At 33.0% G+C, this 27,468-nt stretch overlaps 1 protein-coding gene across 1 annotated transcript in view; it reads left to right on the forward strand.

Moving 5' to 3' along the window:
- The window catches only part of LOC140435052 (protein turtle homolog A-like), a 580,999-nt gene that overhangs the window by 480,686 nt on the left and 72,845 nt on the right, over positions 1 to 27,468 (forward strand). The window lies entirely within an intron of this gene.

Here is a 27,468-nt window from a genome sequence, read left to right on the forward strand (position 1 = left end):
TCCTACAATAATAAAAGAGTACAGCAAATAAATTACTCACAATAACTTACAAATTGTTTAAGTTCCTACAGGTTTTGTTATGGGGGCTCAGCCCACAAGCAAAATCACTATGGGTGCTCGGGTATCGCTAAAAATTACTTAAACATAATATTTATGTAATTTTAATGATTATTGAGTTTACTATTAAAACTACTTCAAAAACATTTTGTTCCTTTAATGATTTTTATGCATGCTCGTTTAAGTGCACTGCACTAAACACCATTATATTTTTTAATCTGACCTGTAGTTTTTTAGTCACTCGTTTTGATTTATAGTTTAGGTATAAGTTAAAATAATTTTGTCAATATTATCGGTATCAAATTAATTCATGTGGGTCGTGATAAATATTGTGCATTCATACATGCAAACACAATTTTATACAATTTTATACACAACATCCACTTACTGTGGATATATTTTGTGAGTAGGCACACTAGTTATATCAGTAAGAAACACAAATACGCCTTACTACTTTACTAAACTTGATAAATATGGATTGTTGTATGGATTAAAACTCAACGTTAAGAAAACTAAATATATGATAGTTAGCAAGCAAAATTATATACAGGATGATGGTATAAAAGTCGAAGATGCCACACTGGACAGAGTAGAGAAACTCGTGTATCTCGGCAGTTATATCAATGAGAGCTGGGATCCAACCGCAGAAATTAAAAGCCGAATAGAACAAGCCCGAGCTGCCTTTGTAAAAATGAGAAACGTACTTTGCAGTCACAATCTTAGCATTGACCTTAGAGTTCGAATGACATCTTGCTACATCTTTCCTGTCCTGCTGTATGGAGTGGACTCTAACTGAGGCTATCCTTAAACGCTTGACACCCTTTTAGATGTGGGTATACAGGCGACTACTGAAAATAAGCTGGGTCGACAGAGTTAGAAAAGTCCTTAGACAGCTGAACCAAACAACACAACTAGTCAATATAATAAAGAAACGCAAGCTGGAATACTTCGGTCACATTATGAGACACCCTGAAAAATAGGATCTTTTACATCTGATCATTCAGGGCAAGATCCAAGGTAATCGTGGTCCTGGTAGAAGAAGAACATCATGGCTGAAAAATCTAAGGCAATGGTATGGAAAATCAACTACATCGTTATTTAGAGCTGCTGTCAATAAAGTCACGATAGCGAATATGGTAGCCAACATGATATCCAACGATCGATAACGGTCATGGAACTAGAAGAAAAAGAAAAAACTTGATAAGCAATAACAAACTGTAATGCAAATCGTTTTGAAGCGACTACGTTCGCACGTATATATGTACATAGCAGATTTTACAGGATATACTAACTGCTATGTGAAGAGTCACAGGACAAGTCGGCTAAATAATATCTGCTATGTGTATCCCGATACACATAACAGCTATTACTGTCCATCATTCGAAACTTAGAACATAACAGGTTTTTATTATTTGATTGAAAAATTTAACGGACCTTTTTATCACATATCTGATATTACCATCCGATGCGCAGACGTAAATATAGTCTGAATATAACAAAATATAAAAATCATCAAACATTGCACATAGCAGGTATTGCAGAATCAACGTCGATATTTTATTTAGTAGCTAATAACCTATTGTGGATGTGACATTCTTCTCCAAATAAAAAAAATTTTATTAGGAAATTATATGCCTTTTTTAATAAAAATATATCCATTTATCATTGTTATACCTTTGCCATAAATAATATTTCGATTATAATTATGATTTAGTTTTAAAGCTGATAGTTTTTCCTGCTTCTCCTAAATTATCTGTGATATGGACAATGTCATCTGGGAAACAATTATGGTTAAACTTTTCGCCGTCTATTGGTGCTTCTCTGTGGTCTCATTTGATCATCTTAAAGGCATTCTCCAATGCCGTTATGAATAATTTCGTTGACAATGTGTCTCCTTGCCTTATCCCACATTTTAGTTTTATTGGTCGGATTTTATCGTGCATTGTATCAGTGATAGTGACATTCTTGTAAATATTGTAAATAAGTTCACCATACCTATGGTCAATCTTGCTGTCATTCATTGCTTATTTAAGGCTGTCTATTTCGATTGGGTCGAACGCTTTATGAAAATCTATGAAAGTAAGGTTTGTTGTATTCTATAGATTTTTCAATGAGTATCTTTACTGTATGGAGATGATCATTGGTATTATAATTTCAACGGAATCGTACCTGCTCTCTCGGTTGGTAGAAATCTAATTTTTCCCCTATCTCGATGTTACTAACCTAGTGAAGAGCTTTTATATGTGGTTCAACAGGCTAATAGGTCTATAATTTTCTAGATCCGTTCTATCTTCTTTTTTTATGAAAAGGAGTGTTATAGCATTTTTCCATTCTTTGGGCGCTTCTTTTTGTTGCAAACATAGATAAAACAGTTTACTTAATTTATTTATTAGAATCAGCTTCTATTACAATTCCATCTTCTCCTGGGACTTTGTTATTTTTCATTTTTCTTAATGCTTGTAAAACTTGATCTATCTTTATATCTGGCCCTAGTTCGGAACCTTGATTCATGATCTTCTTTGAAATGGCTGTTTGTATTCCTGTTTGATCCTCTCGTCTACTTCCATAAAATTCCTCGTAAAACCCTTTGTCGACCTGTATTAAGTCGTCTCTTTGTGATATTATTTCATTTTAGTTTATGAATTTCGCATTTCCCATTTATTAGCTATCTACGTAGATTTTTTAGGCTGTTATTTTTCTGTATAGTGCGTTTAATATTGTTGGTTTTAAATTTCCTTAAATTTCTCCTGATTGCCTTCGAAACAGTTTTATTCATTTCTCTTAGAGTGTGGCTGTCTGCACTTTTATCGCTTGTCATTTGTCTTCTTTGATCCAGCAGCCTTTCAGTATATGAACTTATTTCACTATCTTATTTTCTTTTAGGACAGTGCACTCGGTGACTTTCTTCTATGGCGTTTATGATGCAATTATTTAAGTCATTAAGATCGTTCTCGAAGGTTTCATGCAGTAGTAGCTTATTATTGATACGTGCCTGATATTGGTTGATATCTAATAAGGATGTCCAGATACCATGATATTTATTTTTAATCATTATGTTCCTTTCTCTTTTTATGTTGATTTGAGAGTACTGTTACATCTTTAATTATTTGTTTTATTTTACTTATGGTGTAGTCGATTTCGTTCCTTGTTCTATCGTTTGGACTTTTCGAGGTCCATCCTCTGTGCATCCTTTTGTGAAAGAAGCTGTTTATGTTAAATAGTTTATTCTGGAGTAAGAATCCTAGTAAAGTTTCTCCTCGTTCATTTCTTTCTGGGGAACCGAATTTTCCCAAGGATGTTTCTAGCCCTGCTTCTTTTACACCTACTTTTGCGTTGAAATCGCCACATAAAATTGTGAATTAGGCACGAAAGTAATTAAGCGCAGTAGATATATCGTTATAAAACATTTCGATTTCTTCGTCTGTATGGTCTGTTTTTAGAGCGTATACTTGGATAATTTTTAGTTGATATCTACTGTTCAGCTTTGGAATAAAATATGCCACTCTAGATGATATACTTTGGATGTTTATTATCTTGTTCGCGTGGTTTTTCTAGACAAAGAAACCGATGTCTCCAACTGATGTAGTTTCAGGGCCAATCTGATAGAATATTTACCCTGATTTCAGTGTTTTCAAAGTTTTACCTCTCTTGCTAACTTCGCTGATACCTATGACACCCCTTAAGATATGTAACACTTTCAAAATAGTGATAGATTTTTAAAAATATAAACTTTTTATGGAAATCATATCAGAATATTATTATCATGGATTAAATTCTCCAGCGAAATACCTGTTTAAAGATATGCCATACATAAAAATATTCCCTATTTTAGTTAATTAAAGGTTTGTGGTACTAGATGGGAGAAGGTTGACAAATGACAGATATCTATATCGTTAAAAGATGTCCCCTTTGGAACAAAAATCGACCTATTTTAGCATTTTCACAAAATGCAATAAATGTTGCCAAATATCAGGATTGACCCTTTGAGCGACTTACCCTGTATAATACAGTAACACCCACGCTGTTGTTTAAAATCTCTGCAAATTTGCTACACTCAAATACTAGCACGATTTAAATATTTACCATCCGATGAAATTCGGTGTATTTCACGTCTACAGTAGTGGCCATTACGTTAAATATTTTATGGGAAAGAAAGGCAGTTGTCAAAAGTTTAGTGCCAGAAAAAACCTTGAAAGACGGGATTTTATATCAACCGGTTGGAATTTGTTATAGGAATGGGCAGTCGATATACGAGTAACGATAAAATACAAATTAGGCTTTGAAAAAGCTTTTAGAATTGGTGGGAGGGCTATTTTTATGAAAAATTGGTGTGTTAGAAATAAGAATTGAGATATAGAATAAATTATTTTACCTGTTCGAAAAATACGAACAAACGTAATATTGACAGGGAAGAGCTAATAAATGCAGAGATAGATAATTATATTAAGTTGTTTGTTCTCAAACTGCATGTTTTCTTTGATTCGTTGATATTTTAATCTTTTCCGGATCCAAAATTTCAAGACGACAGAGAATTTTGACATGCTAGCCGGGCATTGTGATTATTTTTAATTTAGATATATTGAATATTTTGTTTATTTGGGATTAAAATACAATTAGTTACTATTTTAATGAGAATAAGCTCCAATTTAAGTTTAAAATAAGTTTATTGACGTCTCATTTTCCAGTTCGGAAGTCGTTCTCAAAATACAAACATTAATAAATTAAACAAATTCTGTTTTTGTTACTTGGTAAAAAATTCTTCTAATAATTTAATTTTATCTGACTCATTTACATTGACAATTCAGACACATATTATGCATTTTAAAGTAGACGACTTTAAAATGATATTGCCAATATTGCTGAGTTGCGTTCCTGGGACGACTTTATTGTATGATAGTTCATTCGATTATATGAAATCAACTTGAACTTGAGAATATACTTCAAAAAAATTATAGTGATCCGTCTTTAAAAAGACAACCACATGCCATGATGACAGTAAAATTCTCCTGTTTGTAATTCTATAGTAAATCATGAGGAAAAACCAGGGAAAAAATCTCATAATGCTATTCTGACATGGTAAATATTTGATCTTACATTTAGTTTCCTTTTCAATAAACACTAATTTTTATATGTATGTTTTCTAAAAAATATTAATAATGTATCCTCGATATGTTACCTTAAATAAACCGCAATTCAAACTTAAATTGGGACTTATTCCCATTAAAATAGTAACTACTTTAGGATGTCACAAGAAAATAGCTTCAGAACAATATTAAAATACAATTAATTGTAATGATAATTTTTCGACTGTTCTAACAACCATTCAAATTTCGTCATTTTGTGTCATGTGGAACAATTTCACCCAATCATGTCAACATTAGACTGATAATTGCATTCAGTGCAATTTTCAATCCCTATGACAACACGATCGAATTTGACAACTTCATCCAAATAAATTTAAAAATGTCACGTTTCAAAATCTAATGTTAACTTAAATTTTAATAATTGTACTTTCACTAACTGTACTTTTAATAAATAAATGTTTCGTTATGTTGAGTTATGATTTTTTTTTTGGAAAATTATCCACCGAATATCCCTCGGACATTGATGAATGCCTCATAATTTCATGACAAATTTCTCAAGCTCGTTGCTTGGTAACAGCACTCAGCCTTCGGCTTCGTGCTGTTACCAAGGAACGAGCTTTCGATTTTCATGAAATTATCTCGTCTGTTATCAATGTCCTAGGGATATTACTACTGATAATTACATTTAAAAAAAATTAAAGTGTCGATTTCTACTCCGAATATCGTTTTCAAAAAAATTATTTAAGAATTTTGTTAAAAAGAGTGTGTAACCGCCAAAGTTGTTGACGAGGTTATGTCACGTCACAAAATTGAAAATTTACCCACTTGGCCGCGATGTTATAGGCAACGGCAATACGTTGGCTGAAAAGATATAAACGTCAAATTTGGGTTTGTGTGTTGTGTATTGTGTGTTGCATATTTATTGTTCATGATTGAAGAACATATGTCTCAGAGTTTCTTAATCCAACAATAGCGGAGATCCTACAATCTTTAACTTAGATATGCCACAAGAAAACAGTTTCAGAATCTTATCAGATATATTGGTTCATCTCTATTGGTATGTTTGTAAAGAAAGTATATTTCTTGACGAGTTATTAGTACTATTTTGTACAATTTTGAATGAATTTGCCCCAGTTTACTTATATGAATAGCATAAATACTAGCGGACCAACTCGACATCGAGTTTTTTAAATGAAATTTTTATTTTGCGAGAAAAATATACAATATATACAATGACCGGAAGTAAAAATATTTTTATCAATAACTCAAAAACTATAAATGATAATTTCGTGAACTTACATTTTTGAACTCTACGTTGAATTCTCTATTGATTTGACTAATAAAAACGAAACCGGAAGTCGACCTCAAAATCGGAATGCAATTTTTAGTTCATCAAATGTCGACATGGATATCATTTAACAGTTAATTTTGCATGCTGATCACGAATCCGGTGTCAGATTTGCTCTATCTTGACGTTTTATGCGCGTTTCGGGTCACTTCCGGTGTCGGATCGCAACCAGAAGTACATATTTAGATTCGTCTCGACGAGACCTTTCGATCCATATATACATTGTGGGGTCTAAAACTTAAAGTAAATTTTAACTTCCGGTCATCTCAAAACCGGAAGTGAATTTTTGTACCAAAAGTATATCTTGACAATCTCATACGTAATACTAATAATATTCCGAAAAAATATTTTAATTATCTAATATGGTTTTGAGTAAAGTGGTGGACAAGAAAAGGGCTTAGCGTTTTAGTATATAAGATTGCATGCTGATCACGAATCCGGTGTCAGATTTGCTCTATCTTGACGTTTTATGCGCGTTTCGGGTTACTTGCGGTGTCGGATCGCAACCGGAAGTACATATCTAGATTCGTCTCGACGAGACCTTTCGATCCATGTATACATTGTGGGGTCTAAAACTTAAAGTAAATTTTAACTTCTGGTCATCTCAAAACCGGAAGTGAATTTTTGTACCAAAAGTATATCTTGACAATCTCATACGTAATACTAATAATATTCCGAAAAAATATTTTAATTATCTAATATGGTTTTTGAGTAAAGTGGTGGACAAGAAAAGGGCTTAGCGTTTTAGTATATAAGATTCATCTTCACTTTGTTTTTTGATTGAAAGTTGTTAACTTAACAATTCGAAATAAACTGCGATGGATTTTATGTCGAATTTATAATTTGTAGTGGTGAGCCGTAGCTATAAGCTAAGAAAATAAAATTTTTGTAGTTTAGATACCCGTTCAAGTTTTATATCCGTTTTATAAATCCTGCGTTATTTACCAGGAATTTTTAGTAGTGTTTGTAGTCGTAAAAAGGTAAAGAGTACAGCATTGTACAGTAAAAAATATTTTACCCAATTTTACCATAAGGTTGACTTTAATAGGTAAACGTAGTATATTAACAGAAATTATCTTTTTTTTATTTAGAAAGTACAGCGGCATCCACCATATTAGTTATTAGTGGCTGCTACAGAATTACGAAATTAAGTTTAATAAAATATTTCTTTTTTTTTTATAAAATTTACAATACAGTAAGGTCTTGTTTTATGCGGTGGATACGTTCCACAGAAAAGTGCATATAAAAAAATCGGGTGTGGCAGTCCAGTGGGACTGCCGGTGGAAGTTACACTTCTATACATGCATTCGCCGTTACAAATTTATTTGGGAGTCAATCTGCACAATTATTACATATGTAATGCTATAGGTAAGACGTAGCAGAAAGAGAAACAGAATTAATAACAACTTACTAACGATTAATAAACAACTTTTGACCTGTAACAGAGGTATAGTAAATGAAGGATTGAATCAATATTTTGATGAAAATGTATATTTTTATTTTCATATATGTATGAAAGGAGTTGAATGCAAAAAATTTTTTACACATACTCTGCAGTAAAATTCACTGTTTATTTTGTTATTAATATAAAAATACAATACAATACACTGCAACATAATTCAATATAATAATACAATACAAATTAAAATGCAATATTCATAAGTATTTAAAAATGACAATAATATACATAACTTTTCTACTTACGCATATATGTTTAATTTACCATGTAATGATATTAATAAAAAAGTCCTCCCCGACTGGGAATCGAACCCCGGTCTCCCGCGTGACAGGCGGGGATACTGACTACTATACTACCGAGGACATGACACAAACATATTTCAAAATTGACAGTTCTGGATCATACAGTGATTTATTAAGATTATTATTTTGAAATACAAAAGACTAATATACCTAATTATGAACATTTAATAAATAATACAAAACATATCACATAAATAATAATATTAATAAATATTTTATTATATATGTAATATTATATGTATATATATATATATATATATATATATATATATATATATATATAAGTAAACGTTAAATATTGGGTTTGCAGCAATAAAAAATGAAACGTGTACTCTTTTAAATCTTTATTCCAAGCTTTCGGACATTGGTTATGTCCTTCATCAGAGAGCTACAAATGTGATGAATAAATTGTTGGCGTTGGTATAATTAATTAAAAAATTCACTACTTACAAACTTAATGAGGTTGTATCAACGAAGATGTATTATAATGTTGATAAAGATAAAATTTATCACAGTCTCTCATCTTTTTTTAATATAGAAAACCTATTTTTATGTTTAAAAATTTAAAAAATTATTACTGTACATCCAAAAACACTTAATTATTCTAAATACATAAATGACATTATTCTGACAAAATTCTTTTGAATGTCAATTGATAAATTATTAATTAATATAAAAGAATTTTGTCAGAATAATGTCATTTATGTATTTAGAATAATTAAGTGTTTTTGGATGTACAGTAATAATTTTTAAAATTTTTAAACATAAAAATAGGTTTTCTATATTAAAAAAAGATGAGAGACTGTGATAAATTTTATCTTTATCAACATTATAATACATCTTCATTGATACAACCTCATTAAGTTTGTAAGTAGTGAATTTTTTAATTAATTATACCAACGCCAACAATTTATTCATCACATTTGTAGCTCCCTGATGAAGGACATAACCAATGTCCGAAAGCTTGGAATAAAGATTTAAAAGAGTACACGTTTCTGTCTTTAAAAGAGATTTTTTTATTGCTGCAAACCCAATATTTAACGTTTACTTCCTTACGTTGTCAGCAAATACTTCTGGTTCATTATATATATATATATATATATATATATATATATATATATATATATATATATATATATATATATATATATATATATATATATATATATATATATATATATATATATGTTCGGAAAGATTTCCGCGGTTAGTACAATTAAACTTAGAGCTAAGATTAATATTATTATAAAAATTAATATTAAACTCACCAGTCTTCCGGGTTGAACCGCGTCGATATCCATTTTGCCGAGCTTTCGACATCCTCTCTGATGTCTTCTTCAGGGCTTCCGAGGTCTCAGTCTCCCGAGCCCCCAGACACTACTACACTCACTAGTCACTTCTAGTTCACTCACTAGTTCACTACTACGACTGGGACCAGGGGACGGTTCATTTATACCGTCGATGGTGACGTGGCCTAGGTGGGGGTTAGGGTGGGGATTGGCGCGAGAGTTGGCGCGAACATTTCCGACAGTGGGATTTTGATTCAAAGATGGAGGGGGCGATATTTTGCTTATGAGAGGTCTCCATGTAGAAGGTAGCCGTATGGCGTCATCTCTTTTATTAAGGCAATTTGGTCTTTTTTCTATTTCTATGGCTTCTCGGATAATTCTTGGTTTATAAAAGCGGATGGGGGCTATGGTTCTGGAGTTTTCGAAATCAATTTTGTGACCTGTATGAAGATGGTGTTGACCGAGAGCTGAAATTGAATCGGAATTGCGAAACGGAAATGGAATGTTCATAAATCCTATTTTGAATTCTACGATTTGTTTGGCCTATATAGGATCGGGGACAGTCTACACAAGGAATTTCATAAACTCCGTGCTGTTCATTTGGAATATTGTCTTTGATTGATCGGACAAGAGATGAAAGTTTTTGTTGGGGGGTAAATATTGTTTTTATTCCTCTTGGTTTAAGAATTTTGTCGATTTTGTCAGTGACACCTTTGATGTAAGGAAGAAACGCTTTCGTATGATAAGGGTCTGAGTCTTTGGATTGAGATTGAGTGGGAGATTGATGTCTGTGGATGCTCCTATTGATGTGATTTTCGCGGTAGCCGTTTTGGATGAGGGCTTGTTTTAAACAAGAAAGCTCAGCGGATCTACTTGCATCATCGGAAAGGCGTATTGATCTGGATACAAGGGTATTAATGACTGAATTAATTTGTGAAGGTGGGTGGTGAGAGTTGGCATGCAAGTAACGATTGGTATGTGTGGGTTTTCGATAGACAGAGTAATGAAAACCTTGGGATTGGTGTTTCTTTATGAAAACATCGAGAAACGGTAGGGATGAATCAGTTTCCACCTCCATCGTGAACTGGATACTAGGATGTATACTATTCAGATGGGTTTGGAAAGACACCAAAGCATCCCTGCCATGGGGCCAAATGACGAATGTATCGTCAACATATCGTAGCCAACATGTGGGTTTGAGCATTGATGTGGATAGTGCTCGGGTCTCGAAGTCTTCCATAAAGATATTGGCAATCACTGGAGATAGAGGGGAGCCCATTGGGGCACCATTTATTTGTCTGTAGAATTGGTTTTGGAAGATGAAATAGGTGTTGGACATACAATGTTTAATGAGAGATAAGTGGTCTTGTTGGATACTGTACTTAGTTTTCAGAATGTTTAGAGTTTCATCTATAGGAATGTTTGTAAAAAGTGAGACAATATCGAAACTTTGGATATCGACGCGGTTCAACCCGGAAGACTGGTGAGTTTAATATTAATTTTTATAATAATATTAATCTTAGCTCTAAGTTTATATATATATATATATATATATATATATATATATATATATATATATATATATATATATATATATATATATCTTTATATAATGTATATAATATTAAATTATATATACAAAAGGAACATTTTTATATTCGAGAGAGGAAGAGAGAGAAAATATATCTTCTGTCTCTCTCTTACTCATTATCTTACATATGTAATGGTTTCACAGATTAACTCTTATGCAAATTTTCAACGCCAACCGTGCGTATAGAAGTATAACTTCAAAAATCGCATAAAAAAAGACATTACTTGCTTTGAAAAGGTAGGGATAAGTTCCATAGCCTTCTAAAATTACATAAATCCAAGACAAAACAAAAAAGGTTGCAGCAATTAAAAAAAATAGGCTGCGTAATAAATTACTTCGAATATCTGACAGAAATTCATACAAAACCTTAAAAAACTTGTATTTAAAACTTCATTAATTTTATTTTATGGAAAAGTAAGAATTACATATAGTTTTACATTTACATTTTTAATCATTATCGCTATCTGATAATGGTTTGCATTGTTTGCGAAGTGGCTCAAAATCATGTTTATGTTCAGGAGAAGCTGTCTCTGCAATAGATATTTGCGATAAAGGCGATTGATTTTCTCAAACTTCATTCTCGTTCTGTGTATCTCTTCCTTTTCTGACAAAGTAATCAGTGATTAAACTTTGCGGTGATGATACTAATGATTTTTTATGTAGCTCACGATATCCTGACATCTAGTTCTGCAGCTCACGTTGTAATTTATAGGCTCGCTCAGAATTGGGGTTATTAATAAGAAAATGATTTTCTAATTTACTGCAAGGTTGAAGATCTTTTCGAATTAATTTGGCAGTGAGGGAGGTTGGTTTTTCTTCTGATTATTGTCTTCTAGACTCACGATGCCATCTAAAGTTAGATCTAAATTTTGATCAAATATATCATGGTCACTTATTGCATCATCCACAAGCAATTCATCTATGTCAAAGTGGCTGAAGGTATTAAAACCATCTCCACCAATTTCATCTGCCAAATTATTTCATCTGGTAGTGTCGATGTTTGAATGATTGCATTGCTTGTTACACATGCTGGCCAAACCTTTTTCTAACAGACAAGTTCTTGGTCTTATTTGAGCAGAATCAGATGCAACATGAATTAAACAATCAAAAATAGAAAATTACTTCCGCACGTCTGTTAAGGGCTCATTTTCTAGTTTACTCTCGATGGATTTGTAAGTTGCCTTTATGTATTATTTTTTAAACGTTACAATTATACCTTGATCTAATGACTGAATAAGGCTTATTGTATTGGGTGGAAGAAATACTATTTGAACGTTTGGATGTTCTAAGTGTGTGAATGACCTGCTGCATTTTTCAATCATTAATAAAACTTTCAAATCAAGATATTTTTTTTCATATAGGCTTCTACTTCCGGCACAAAGCAATTATTGAACCATCCTGTAAAAATAGCTGTTGTCACCCAGGCTTTTTTGTTAGCCATCTAATGCACTGGCAGTTGTTTTAAATATTTGCCTTTTAAAGCACGTGGTCTAAGAGATTTATTTATTAAGAGCGGTTTCAACATCCGATCTCCTAATGCATTGCTTCTTCTTTAAGTGCCATCTCCGCGACGAAAATCATCATGGCTATTCTGACCTTCGAGCTCCAAACAATTACCTTGAGAGCTGCAACCAAACCACTCTCAGGTTCTTCAACCAGGAAACGCGTCTTTTTAATACGCTTCTCATATTTTCTATTTTTCCTTGAATTATGAGTCTCAAGATGTTGTATCTTTCGCCTCTGTTGTATTTTCTATTTCCCTCTCTCTGCCAATTATCCTTAACACTTCTGTATTCGTGACTCTATCTACTTCCTTAACAATCTTCTAAATTTCCACATTTCAAACGCGTTAAATCGATTTATTGTATTCCGGTTCAATATCCATGATTCAGCTCTATAGTAGAGTACACTGTGTACATAGCATTTAATTAGCCCTATTCTGAGGGCCAATGTCAGATCTTTGCTGCATAAAATCTTTTTCATTTTCACGAAATTGGCACGTGCTTGTTCAATTCTAACTCTTATTTCTGCAGTATAATCGTTATTTTCTATGATCATCTTTCCCAAGTAAGTATATCTTTTTACTCTCTTAATCTGCTGGCCGCCTACCGTTAATATTTCGTTTGTATTGTTGTCCGTATTCTCCACTATATCTTAATATTTTGTTTATTATTCTTTCCAAGTCTTAAAAGTTGTCGGCTATTATGACTGTATCGTCGGCATACCTAATGTTGTTAATTAAATTTTCGTTCACTTTTATGCTGACTGTCTCGTTTACCAAAGCTTCTTGTATGATTTCTTCAGAATAAGCATTAAACAATAACGTCGACAGTATGCAACCTTGCCTGACCCCTCTCCTTTTCTCCACTTCTTTTGACATTTCTCTTTTAATTTTCACATTTGATCGTTGGCTGCAGTATAAATTTGATATCAATGTTACATTCCTCACATCCAGAATCTTGTTTTTGAGTATTTCTATAAGTCGGTCATGTTTTACCTTATCGAATGCCTTGTTGTAGTCTATAAAGCATACATAAAGATCTCGATTAATATACAAATATCTTTGGGTGAGCACGATAAAAGAAAATAGTGTCTCCTCTTGTGCCCACTCCATTCCGAAATCCAAACTGGGAATCACTAATATCCATCTCTAGCTTAGTGTGTATTCTATTATGGATGATTAGCAAGGTTTTTAAGGTATGTGACATTAGACTGATCGTTCGATCACTACATTCTTTGGCATTTACTCTCTTTGGTAGACAAATAAATGTTGATGTCAGCATTTCACGTGAATTTATTTCTGTGGAATAGATTGTGTTCAGTAGTTGGACTAAAAGATCTGTTTTTTTCATTGACCAGTTTTAGGAATTCACTTTGTATTTCGTCTGAACTAGCAGCTTTGCATTGCATGCATTGCTACAAAGTAATAATCTTACTCGATCTTTACTTGCTTTATATCCACTGACAGTTTTTTTATCCCTTGCAATGTAAGTACGGTTAGGCATTATTTTCCAATACATTCTCGTTTCATCAGCGTTAAATACTTGATCGACACAATAGTCCCCCTCTTCAATAATTTTCACTAGTTGCTGTTGAAATATTTTTGCTGGTGCTTCATCTGCTGTAGCACTCTCTTTTGTAATCTTGATATTATGAATTTTATTTGTTTTATAAACCCGGTTAGCCATCCTTTGCTAGCTGAAAATTCTTTACCAGCATGGTCAGTGGAAGTTGTTGACCCTTCATTAACTTATAAAACTAAAGAGCTTTTTCCTGGATTAAAAAACCACTTACACTTCTTTGAATTAGTTCCTTAATCCACAATGCGATGACTCTTTCTGTTCTTTCTTATAATACATCCCTTGAGTAAGATGAGAATTTGACGCTTAATTTTGTACCAGAAAATATAGATTTTCTTATTGCAACATCATTCTTCTTAATTGCTCTTACAGTTGATTTGTCTAAATTAAAATATTTTCTAATTGAAGATAGATCCTTCTCCTTTTCCTATGCGGTCTAAAATTGCAATTGTTGTTTCCAACGAAATTGATTGCCCTTTCTACATTGGGCCAAATAAAATCTTAAAGACACTAACATTAGACTTACGATATTGAGATAGCAAAAACCTCTTCTAATGAAAAATAAAAACTTTAAGACACTCACTTAAAACGTTTCAATCTGAAATCCGTACTGCTTATTATACAGCAACTTGGAATTAGCAAAATTTTAAAGAACTTATAAAAGAAAGCGTCGCTAAGAGAAAAATTATTTTAAAACAATAACAGGTAATAACAATAACTTTCAATGCGAAACTCAATGCTGTAATGGGGGCATCATTTAACAAGGGAATCCCCGAATTGCACACGCTCACTTTACTGACATCTGGATGTGAATAGTTAATATTTAATTATAATAGTTAATAATAGAAATTTTTGGATAAAGTACAAACTGCACAACTTTAAAATCGCATAAAAAGAGGCCTTACGGTTTTATTCGCTACAACTTTTTTTATGTTTTTTAATGGCATTGACTACGCTGAAAAATTAGTGCTCAATAAATTACTTATATTATTAGGTATATTAAATTCGACACTAAAATTGTCAAAACTAGGGCATACAATTAAAAAATGGTTAACGGTAACTTGTACATTACATATTTCACATATAGGTGGATTAATTGTAAACAATAAATATGAATAAGTAAGTCTCGTGTATCCAGTACTGAATCTCGTTATCACCAATTGTTCTCTTCTATTCCTAGTTAAGTGTTTCCAAGCTGTAATGTCATTTTTAATTTGCATTAATGATGTTTGAGAAGATTGCCATTTGCTTTTTCAATTGCACAAAACTCGATTCTTAATAAAAGCTTTTATATTACTCGCGGTATTTCTATACTCGGCTTTTTCTATATTGACACATATAGCAATTTCACTTACGGAGTGGTCCGCTCATTGTTGCCTGCAATGCCAATGTGGGATGAAATCCATATAAATCTGAGACATCTAAAGTTTTCTTGACCTTTCATGAGTTCTAGTTTTAATAGTTTCTCAAAAGGACTTTTGAGATAGGTCTGTTTAAGGGTTTGAAAGGTGCTTAGTGAGACACTTAAGATAACAGAGTTAGGAATGGCATTAGAATTTATATGCGTCCTAGCTTTGAGCACTGCATAAAGTTCAGCGAAGAACATTGTAAAGTAGGTTGGGAGAAGAAATTGATATGTATCGCCTGGGGTAACGAATACAGCGCCTTCTCCTCTGTCACACTTAGATGCATCTGTAAAGATTTTATAACAATGCTGAGAATTACTTTCAGATTATTCTTGATCTCTGCGTCACTATTAATATGTTTTTTAAATTGGGTTAGGCCAATATTTATATTTGGAGTATTCATTATCTAAGCTGAGGGTCTTTTAATATTAATTGGAAAATATTTGGGAATTCCATGTCGAGGCATCTCAGGCTACACCGTACTCGCTCATAGTAAGGTTTGTGTTTGGTACTACTGGCAAAGAGATTTATATAATTATAAGTGAACGTATTATTAAATATAGATTTGTTTACATTTGAAGCTATTGACGTTAAATGTGATAGTGTTAGAGAAATTCGGTGGTGATATAATGGAGACTCCCCATTTTCATATAAACTTTCTACAGGTGACGTTCAGAATGCTTCAAGAGAGAGTCTAAGTTCTGTGTTGTGTAGAGTCTAGGTGTTGTAATAATATGGGGAAAGCAGAGGCATAAGCAGTTGATCCATACTTAATTTTTTATCTAGAGCTTTCTATAATCCTTTAATATATATAAATGCCTGTTAAGGCGGTATATCTCCGTCACCTTGATCGATTGATTGATAGCAATTTAAGCTGTTTGGCATTTAACACAGGCTGTTCCAAATAAGTCCATTATATCGTAAGCGTAGAGAGCACGTTGATGTTGCCTCAGCCACAGCCTGATCTCTTCGCTGTTGTAGGTTGTCAAAGGACTCATGAACGTCCTATCCAAAGGCTGTAATTTGTAAGAACAATGAGGAAGCAGTGACAATGTGGTAACATGGTTTGCTCTAGCTAGATCACTGACGTCAATATTCTGTATATGGCTAAAGTGTCCATATAAAATAAGTAATGCTGGCTTTTCCTCTATAGAACAACGCAAAAAATATTGAATTGTATAAAACTAGAAGGATGCACCACATATACCGTTCCCGGAGGTGCACCTTTCTTTAATTGCTAACTCATGTTTTTGCGCAAAAAAATTACTAGAGAAGGTATAAAAGAACCAGCAGCATTCATATAGCAGAAAAGAGTTACAAAAGCTTTTTTTTTTTTTCATGAAGTGAAAGCACCTAATTGTTTTCCCCTTTATGCCAATTACTTTCGCAACTTTGTACCACAGTGATTCGGCTTTCGTTCACATTATACATGGTGTCTGGTGTAAACTTTCCTTTATCGTAAACATCCTCTAAAAGGTTGTAAAACTTCTCTGTATTTTCTTTACTGAAACCAAGAACCCTGCTGCAAGATGTGCTAGACGGTCTCCTTTCTGACAAATTAAGCTTGATGACGTTTTAAAAAAAGTCGAACTCACTTTCTTCCTGTGATGTCATTTTTAAATCGATGTTTTATGTCATTGTTTTCTACCAACTGAACGGCCATTCTCCCCAGGTTATTTAGAGTTAGCCCAAAAGATGAAGTCTCCATAGCAAGACAATAATTGACAAGCTTATTCTTAAGGCCATTGCTTAAAAATCTACGTCTGCTCCTTTTAACGTTTACTGCTTTCTCTGAAGCGCCGTATTTCATGTTGGATAATCTTATTGGCGTAGTTTTTGGTACACTGTTCTTCTTACTTGACTTATTACAACCCATCTTTTTACTTAATTAATTAGTATCATCTATAGCTTCTTTCATTTTTGATGAACTCCACTTCTTTTGCTTTGGCTTAAGCATTCTGAAACAGAACTTTTGGGTCCTATTTGAGCAACCATACTATCAGATTTATAATTAAAATATCTTTTTCGATAAACTTCGAAATAAAATAACTAGGATATAAACATGATCCCCAATCCCTCCCATTAAAGAATGTATATAGAGATTATCACTTACCTTTCAGTATCCTGTCAGTTGTTAGTAGCAAGCAAGAAGTAGGTCGGTCTTTATTGGTTGATAGCGCTCAAAACGTTTGTTGTCATCTCATCATTATATAACGGGGGTCCTACGGCGATTGCCGCTTCCCGCATTTCAGCCTCCATCTTTTCCTATCTCTCCAATCTCCCTCTTCTAAGCCTCTAGATTGCATTGTTTTTGTAAATTCTCTTCTCCAGGAATTTGGTGGTCTTCCCCTTTTCCTTCTTTCTGGCGGAACATACATTAAGGCTTTCTTTGGCCACCGCTCCTCCTCCATTCTCATCACGTGACCATACCATTGTAATTGCCTTCCTTGTATTCTATCTGAAAGAGTATCTCTAATTTCTGTACGGTTTCGTATTTCCTCATTCCTGATTCTTTTCATTCTCGATACTCGACATGACCTTCTAAGATAATCCATTTTCACAACGTCTACTTTATCTCGTTCATTCTTTGTCATCGTCCAACATTTGGCACCATATGTGGTAATTGGTTCTACAATTGCTCTGTATACGCGAAGTTTGGTATGCATCTTTGTTTTATTAGACCACAGTAATGAATTCAGTATTCGGATGCATTTTTTCCCTTGGGGTATTCGGTTTTGTACATCTATCTTAACTCTGCCATCTGCTCATATGATGCTTCCTAGATATTTATACTGGTTGCAGCCTTTTATGACTGCGTTTTCAAGCCTCAGATCTGTGGTATTTCCTCCAATTTTTAAATATTCTGTTTTGCTTATGTTTACAGTAAGCCCCCATTTGGCATATTCCTCAAATAATTTTCGATTCATATAATTTATATCTTCCTCATTGGTTGCAACCACCACCTGATCATCTGCAAACAACAATGTATACAGAGTTTCTTGTCCCACTTCGATGCCCATAAATCTACATTTATTTCTCCAATTCCTCAATGCTTCTTGAACGTATATTTTAAAGAGTGTCGGTGACAAACAGCATCCTTGCTTTAGGCCTTTAGTGACTTTAAATTCATTTGAGGTTCTGGTTCCAATCTTTACACAACTAACTGCATTTTCGTACAATTTATATATCGCTCGGATATACGTCGAATAAAATTTGGACCTTTCGAGGACCTCAAACATTTTCTTTAACGGGACACTATCATATGCTTTCTCAAGGTCTATAAATACCAAATGGGTCTCTCTACTTCTTTCGACACGCTTTTCAATTATTTGTCGTAGGATAAATATATTATCAATTGTTGATAAATATATTGTTCTTCAATATCTTGTATCTGTCTTTCAACCCTCTTCTTTAATATTCTGCCGTACAACCGGCCCACAGAGCTCGTCACACTAATACCTCTATAATTGTAACAGTCTCTTTTATTCCCTCTCTTATATATGGAGCTTATATAAGATTTATTCCAATCTTTAGGAATTTCCTGGTCTCCACACATACATTTATTGAAAAGGTCTACTATTAATTCTAAAAGTGCAGTCGGCCCATATTTAACCAGCTCTATGGGAATGTCTCCAGGCCCTGCGGCTTTTCCGTTTTTAACCTCTTTTAAGGTTTCCGTCAATTCAGATAATGTTATTAAAGGGATTTCCTGTCTTTCGTCTCTGTTGTCTATTAATTCCCTTATCTTTTCCCATCTGTACTCTACTCTATCCTCTTTCAGCAGTTTCGTATAATATTCTTCCCATTTATTGTCATGTTTGTTGTCATCTCATTGTGCAAAAGTTTGACCCAGTAACGCAAGAGCTCCAATACATAGCGGCGAAAGCATAAACTAATTTTTAGTGGCTTTCTCAACAGAGTGCAGCAAATTGGAGAATCAGGAAGGCTCAGGGTCCGCTTTGAGACCGGTGTCCGAATTTAGGTACTCTCCTCTACCTTTTACAAAGGTTGTTTTAAATAAAAAAATTTTTTTTTCCAAACAATATCCTCTAAACGCTTGGATTTTGATTCCATTTGCATATCAATAGTTCATTGATGAATTTGTTTGCGTTATTTGATTTGAGCAATAAGAAATTTTTATAAAATATTCGATTATCATTTATTATTTATTTCCGACACTCTTCCATAAAGTTTATGCTTTTTTTTATAGTATTTATTATTATATAATATTATATATAATTTTTAAGTTTATATTATTTAAAGTTGGATCAATTTTAATGTAAGCGGCATATTTTGCAGCAGTAAATAAATTCTTTGAATCGATATTGTATTTGCTAATCTTGTTTTTAACCTGTACATATTTTATATTTCGCGACTTATTTACGGTATAACGAGTATATTTGATTTATTATACACCTGTGATTTGAAATTTCCGCATGAAATGCTACAGAAATTATAAATACCACACAATTTTAAATTAGGACTACATATAATATGTTCATATAAACATATGCATATAAAGCATGAAAAGAGTAAATATTTTTTACAAAAATAGAGAAAATTATATACTGATAAAGCGTAAATTGTATTTTTATATTTCGGTATACATGATTGTGGCAGAACATTATTAAAATTTAATCATCCACATGTGGCGTATGTGCACAATCTAATCAAAGATTAAGTCGCTCGTATTTAGACATCAGTGAGGTTTTAAAGACAAGCACAGCATGGAAATTATGAGAATGGTTATACTGATCTGTTTTACAGTTTGGTCGATTATGATAAACTGTTACATATATCATAGAAGTGGCTACAGCGGGCTCCCTTGGGTGCCGAGGAACCCACACTAACTTTTGAGGGGCGCAAAAATTGGGATCGTTCTCTTCTAGAAACAACTAATATGTGAACATTTTTTTAAGCCCTCTTCTCTATTCGGATTGCCGAATATAGGCCTCTCCTAATTCTCGCCATTCATCTCTGTTGTTTGTAAGACGTTTCCACATTGGCCATGCAGTTCTTTTAATATCGTCGCTCCATCGCATTGGCGGTCTTTCTCGTGGTCTTTTGACTTCATATGACCGCCAATTTCCGATTTCTTTATTCCATCGCCCATTCGTAAGACGTTCGTTATGTCCAGCCCATTTCCATTTCAGTTTATCTGCCAGTTCGACAGCATATTTTACTTTTGTTCTATTACGAATGTTTTCATTGGTTTTATGGTCTTTGAGTGAGATACCCAGCATCTGTCGTTCCATAGCTCTATGAGTTTATCTGATCTTCTCTATGTTTATTTCAGTGAATGTCCAGGTTTGAGCTCCATATCTAAATACAGGTAGGATACAGGAATTAAATACTTTGGTTCGCAGTCTTTGAGGTATATTTTTATTTTTAAGTACGTATGAGAGTCTTTCGAATGCAGCCCGTCCCATTTTTACAGATCTACGTTTTTCGGTAGTCTGATTTTCTTTGCTTACCTTGACATTTAGACCCAGATATGTATATTCATCTACGTGTTCTATCTCTGGCCCTTCGATGTTTATCATAGGTTTATCATCTTTGTTTGACATTAGTTTAGTTTTGTTGAAATTCATTTTCAGTCCTTTTTTAGGGATTCTATGTATAGTTCCTCAATCATCGTATTCAAAGCATTCCACGTGTCGGCTATTAGTACTACATCATCTGCGTATTTAAGATGGTTCAAGTATCTTCCGTTAATAGGGATTCCCTTATTTTCCCAGTTTATTAACTTATAGATATCTTCTACGGCAGCTGTAAATAATTTTGGAGATATTGTGTCTCCTTGTCTTACTCCTCGGTTGAGTTTTACTGGTCTTGTTTTGATTCCATTACCGAACGTCACTATCATTTTAGCTTGTTTGTAAATATTATGTATTAATATTCCGTATCTGGAGTCGATCCGGTTGTTGACTAATGCTTCTTCTATTGCCCACAGTTCTACGCTATCAAAATCTTTTTCATAATCTATAAAAGCCAGATATAATGGGAGATTGTATTCGTTAGTCTTTTCTATTAGGATTTTTAAAGTACATAGATGGTCACAGGTTATGTACCCTTTTCTAAATCCAGCTTGTTTTACTGGTTGATATCCGTCAAATTTAATTGTTAACCTGTTTGTAATAATCTTTCTAAAGGTTTTGTAAAGTTGTAAAAGAAGTGAAATTGGTCGACAATTTTTCAGATCTGTGGTGTCTCCCTTTTTGTGTATTAGTATTGTTTTAGCAGTATTCCATTGTTCAGTTGAGAGCAATAGAAGTTTTCAGTTGAGTTTGCAATATTAGATTTACTTTTTTCTAGTTGTCCTTGTTCATTTTTAATGGTTATTATGTTTTTCTTTCCTAGTTTCGGTTTAGTGCATTTGAGACTTCGGTTTTTCTCTATGATTTATTCTATACGGTCTTCTTGATGTTTTTTAATGTCCTCTTTTATCTGTTTTCTTATTACTTGATTAAGTTCCTTAAATTCTGCAGTGTCTCTTTTGTTTTGTCTCAGATCATCTTTTCTTTATTTCAGCATGTTTTGTGATTCTACACTTATTTTGGATTTTCGTTTTCTGTTAGCTGTTGCCACTTCTGAGTTTACATTTAATAATAGTTCTTTTGTTGTGACTTCATTGATTTCATTAAAGCTAAGTTTATTTAGATTTAATATTTTCGCGGGTTTTAACTTGCTTTTATATTGTTCTGTATTAGATTTTAGTTTATATGTGTCTATATTCCAAGTTTTTCTAAATTTATTTCTATTTTTATTATGTTTTATCTCTAATTTGGCTCTAACCATTCGGTGATCGCTACTTACTGACGCAGTATTTATTACTGTTACGTCCTGTATGATATCTGTTTTGTTACACAGTATGTAATCTATTTCGTTCCGAGTTTTTCCGTCTGGGGATAGCCACGTCCACTTTCTTCGAGGTTTTTTCTTATAGAATGTGTTCATTGCATAGTATTTGTGGGCTTGTAGAAAGTGAATCAAGGTTTTCCCTCTCTCATTTCTAACTCCAGAGCCGAATTGTCCTATATAGTTTTCGGTTTTTTTAAGTCGTTGTCCGATCTTAGCGTTGAAGTCTCCTATTATCATCGTTTACGTGCTGTGATAATTCGTGCTAGTTTCTGCAATTTTCTTATAAAATTCGTCTATCTCTTCATCAGGATGTGCTGCGGTTGGAGCGTATACTTGAATAATTTTCAGGGTTCTCGTTTACATTTAACCTAATCATTGCAATTCTTTCAGATATTCCAACAAATTGCTCTACTTTATGTGCATATTTCTTGGAAATTAGAAATCCTACACCATATAGGATTTGTTCTTCTCGCCCTTTGTAATATAGGACTTTACCGGACTCTAGTGTTATGCGCTCTTGCCCTTTTCTTTTTATCTCTGCTAGACCAATTATGTCCCATTTTAAGTAGTTGATGCCTTCTTCGAGTTCATAGACTTTTCCATCTTTGCTTAAGGACCTTATATTTAGAGTTGCGATGTTCAATCGTGTGGTTTTTAGCGATTTCTTGCTTCCCCCAGATTCCATGAAGTTGTCCTTTTTTCCAAAGGAGTGGGATTTGCCATTACTGTATGGTCTACCCACCTGGGGACCCATTCCTTTTGTTTTAGATATCGCCATATTCCTATTAGGAGGTTTTTATCCTTAAAACACCACGCTGGCTAGACGGGTTGGTGAGTGATTTTATACAATCCCTAAAATCAAGGGATGATTTGAGGATCAAGGGTGAACATTTTGAGTAATATTAAAAAACGAGATATTAAACTAAAATACAAAACTTTTGTAATAAATTAAATAAAAATTATAAATGTTAATAAAAGTTAGATGTATCTAATACGGGCCACCACCGTTGGTATTTTAAAATTAAACGCAGGGATACAAAATCATGCTCGAAGAAAATATTGAGGGCGATGGATTAAGAAGTTTTGATAAACGCCTAACAGTTAAAAAAGCTCTATGCATGTACCAGAGGACGTTTAATATATTTTTTCAAGGTAAATTAATTAAAAACAAACTAATCAAAAGTAATTATACTATATATAGGGTTCTAATTGTTTTTGTTTCAGCTTTCTAATGGTTTTTTTTTCATAATTAAGTTTTTAATGGATTTTATCCTCTGATTACTGAAATTAACTTATTATAACTAATACGATAGATCTTGAATATTTATATTTATTATAAATATTTTATTTATGATTTAGTGTTTTATAATTTTTTTTCTTTTTTTCTATTACGTATACATATACTGTTTATACAACTTAAGATTTTTTTTTATATCTATTGTCAAATTTATTGTCTACTTAGTAGTTTTTATTTATCAAATTAAAAAATAAATTTGACAATGGATTAAAAAAAATTATAAGGAATTATGTTATTAACGTTAACTAATTTACGTTTTATGATATAGTTTTGACAAAGATAAGGAATGCCTGTCAAAACAAAAATAAAAAAAAACAGGAAAATCGGAAAACAAGTCCCGATAGAAAATATGAAAAGTTGTTTTTTCTGCTATTAACGAAATTATTCTGAAAAATTAGCTGCTCATCTATGAATTCCATCCCAGTCGTTTTTCCGACATGTTCGAATCGTCAGGCGCTTTGAATGGCCTATATTTGTCATCAGACAATTTTATTTTCGTGTTTTTCTTAATATATTATAATAAATTTTCGGAAAAATTATAGGAAAAACGCCCCAGGACCAAAAAAAGTCGCAGAGGAAAACCATGTTAGACTCGGACTATTCATTAGTTTGAGCGATATTTAAAGTTTGGAGAAAGTACCTAACGTAAACTTTTTGGCCGACGAGTATTCTAACTATAACGCTTCACATAGCTGCAAATAAATTGAAATCATTTTGACTTCTTCTTGAAGACGTTGAAGATGGAATACATTTTTATAAAGGAGTCTGCGAGATGTTTTTGACAGGCATTTTTATATTTTTCTCCTATAACAATCCATATAATATTTTTAAATACATCGGAATTTCCAATATTACCTTTAAGTAAGTACTTACATTTTTATAAAAACAAAGACGTAATAAATACCTTTATAACATATAAAGCCATCAGAAAGGGAGGGGATTGTCTATGTTCAATCTAGAACTCGCCGGTTTTCTTCCGTTTGCATTGGGTATGTATATTACCATAAACAAATAATAAGCTAGTAGACTATAGGCGCATTCTCAGAATATCATGGATGGACCGCGTCACTAACACGCAAGTACTCCAAACTTTAGACAAAAGATGCGAAATTCTAAATGAGATAAAAACTAGAAAGATGGAATACTTGGGGCACATTGTGAGAGGTGAAAAGTACGAACTTTTAAGAAATATCATGCAGGGCAAAATTAAGGGCAAAAGAAGTGTGGGAAGAAGAAAAATATCGTGGCTTCGTAATCTACGTGAATGGTTCGGGTGTAGTTCGATTGAACTTTTTAGGCGCGCTGCTAACAAAGTCGCAGTGGCCATGATGATTTCCAATCTCCGCTAGGAGTGGCACGAGAAGAAGAAGACTATTTAAATCTCTATTTAAAACATGTAAAATCAAACAAATAAAATACACACATTGAAATATACTAAAAGATAAATATCTACAAATTTAAATATTATGTGATACGAAAACCAATATTTTATTTATAATTAGAATAAATTTACAAAAGGTATACATACGACAATAACAAAATGATTACGACGCGCCAAATCTATACAGTAGAGAATCCATTACAGGTATAAAAATCAGTATCCGATGGCGAATATTTGTACCCGCGGCCCTAGGAAGGTGCGAAAAATGCTTTAATTATTATTCACGAAATTCGAAAGATTTTCGTTAAAGTAGCATTACGTTAAACTGATAAAAAGTAAAGTATTAATCATATAATGACACAATTAATTAGTTGTAAAATAAATTAATCTTGGTGATGAGGCATACAACATATGTAATTGACAACGAAAGAAAAAATGAATTTATATTATATATATATATATATATATCTACTTATATACACGTATTCATGCAATCATTAATACAGAAGTGAATCAAAAACATAATTTTCAGTATAGCCAATTCAATTATGAAACATATCAAAAGCGATACTACATAAATCAATGAGGACACACATACTCTATAGCCGGCTTTCCATTTGTGCAACTGCGCATGCAACTACGCATCCGCCTAGCATACCTTATGCGCTTGCACAGATGCATGCTACCTGCTTGCAACTTGCGTGTTGCGTGTACCGAATTTCCATTTATGCGTCTAACTTTTTAGTGTACCTAGATATGGCGAGTGACGAACAAGCTGTTACAATTGCAGCGGCAATACTAATTATTGTTAATGATAATAATCAGCGAAAAAAACGAAAGAAGCATTCATACTGGATAAACCCGTTTCTCCAAAGAAGGAAAGAAACTTTGAGTATCATGGATGAAGTAGGGCTGGCGCAAAGTTCTCTTTTTAAAAATTTCACTCGGATGTCACCTACTGATTTTGCTTGATGGGAAACTTTTTACTTTGTTATTCACTGCTTTTCTAGTTCCTAATTTATATTTATCAACCAAATATTGTTGAGCGTCACCCCTTATAATTCTGTCTTTATAATCTTTGTCAGATGCTTTCCAAAGACATGTAAATTGGCGATAGTCTTCGACAAACTCGATGCATTTTTCGTTTGACTACTCCATTTCAAAATGGTACATGTGCTTCAAACCGCTATTAAAAACTAACTAAAAGGCAGATAGATGCATATGTCTGCCGCTATCACATCGTTAGACACGCGCACAATTGTAACCACCTCGTGCGCACTGATTTTCTGCATGCCTCTCTTCTTGTGTCTTCATGCCTCTATTGTGCGGCCGCCGCATGCGGCTATTATGCATGCGCAGTTGCACAAATGGAAAGCCCGCTTATAAGTAACATTAATGATTTGAAATGAACGTAAAATGTTCTATTAAAAGTTCAAAGCGACACAATATTAAATAGTTTAGAATAACTGTACGATTTTGTAACAAATGTAACTAGCAATTATACAAATAATCCGTACTTATCATGCAAACAATGTAATCGGAGTATATAGAATATATACTTTACCACGTCGGATGACGTTGAAGGCAACAGGGTACCATCACGTACCTAAGACACGACTGACTTTTCTGGAGGTCAGGAGCAAAAGTATGTAGAGGTGGGGAGCGTTACTCTAGAATTTTAACACACGTCTGTGTGGTTTGGCAGGTGGAACTACTCTGGTTGAAAAACGGAGGTTTTTAATGAATTGTTTTTTCCAATTTGACTCGTGTGGGCGATAATTGCAGAAACGATCTGCAGTTTTAACGAAAGCCACTCATTTTTCATGGCTCTTTGTTAAGATACAATATACGAATGAATAACCCAATTCATTGCAACATTGTATAACAACCGTATATTGTTTTATAGCGTCTGTATTTTTGTACGCGAAATCTTGGCTAACTATACGAGGAGAACAAAAAGTATGTTAATAGCTTACCAATTTTTATATACAGTTGCGAAACTGGAACAGTTAACCCTTTGGCTTTAAAATTCCCAAACGATATTAAGCAGGTAAAGGAATTTAAAAATTTATTCATGACTTTTTTAAGGTTACCAATTTATTTTTAAACTTAGGATAACATTATGATGAATAAGATTTTATGTTCAAAAAGTAAAAATATTTGTTTTATGTAATTTACATTAAGTTGCATAAAATACCAACTTTACTCATAAAAAAACCTGCAATAGATACACAATCAACTACAATAAATGTATGAAATATTCAAAACAAGTGTTTAACATAAAAACAAGTACCAATAATTTTTGACTTAATG

Source organism: Diabrotica undecimpunctata, chromosome 2 (genome assembly GCF_040954645.1).
Source record: "Diabrotica undecimpunctata isolate CICGRU chromosome 2, icDiaUnde3, whole genome shotgun sequence".
NCBI lineage: Eukaryota > Metazoa > Arthropoda > Insecta > Coleoptera > Chrysomelidae > Diabrotica > Diabrotica undecimpunctata.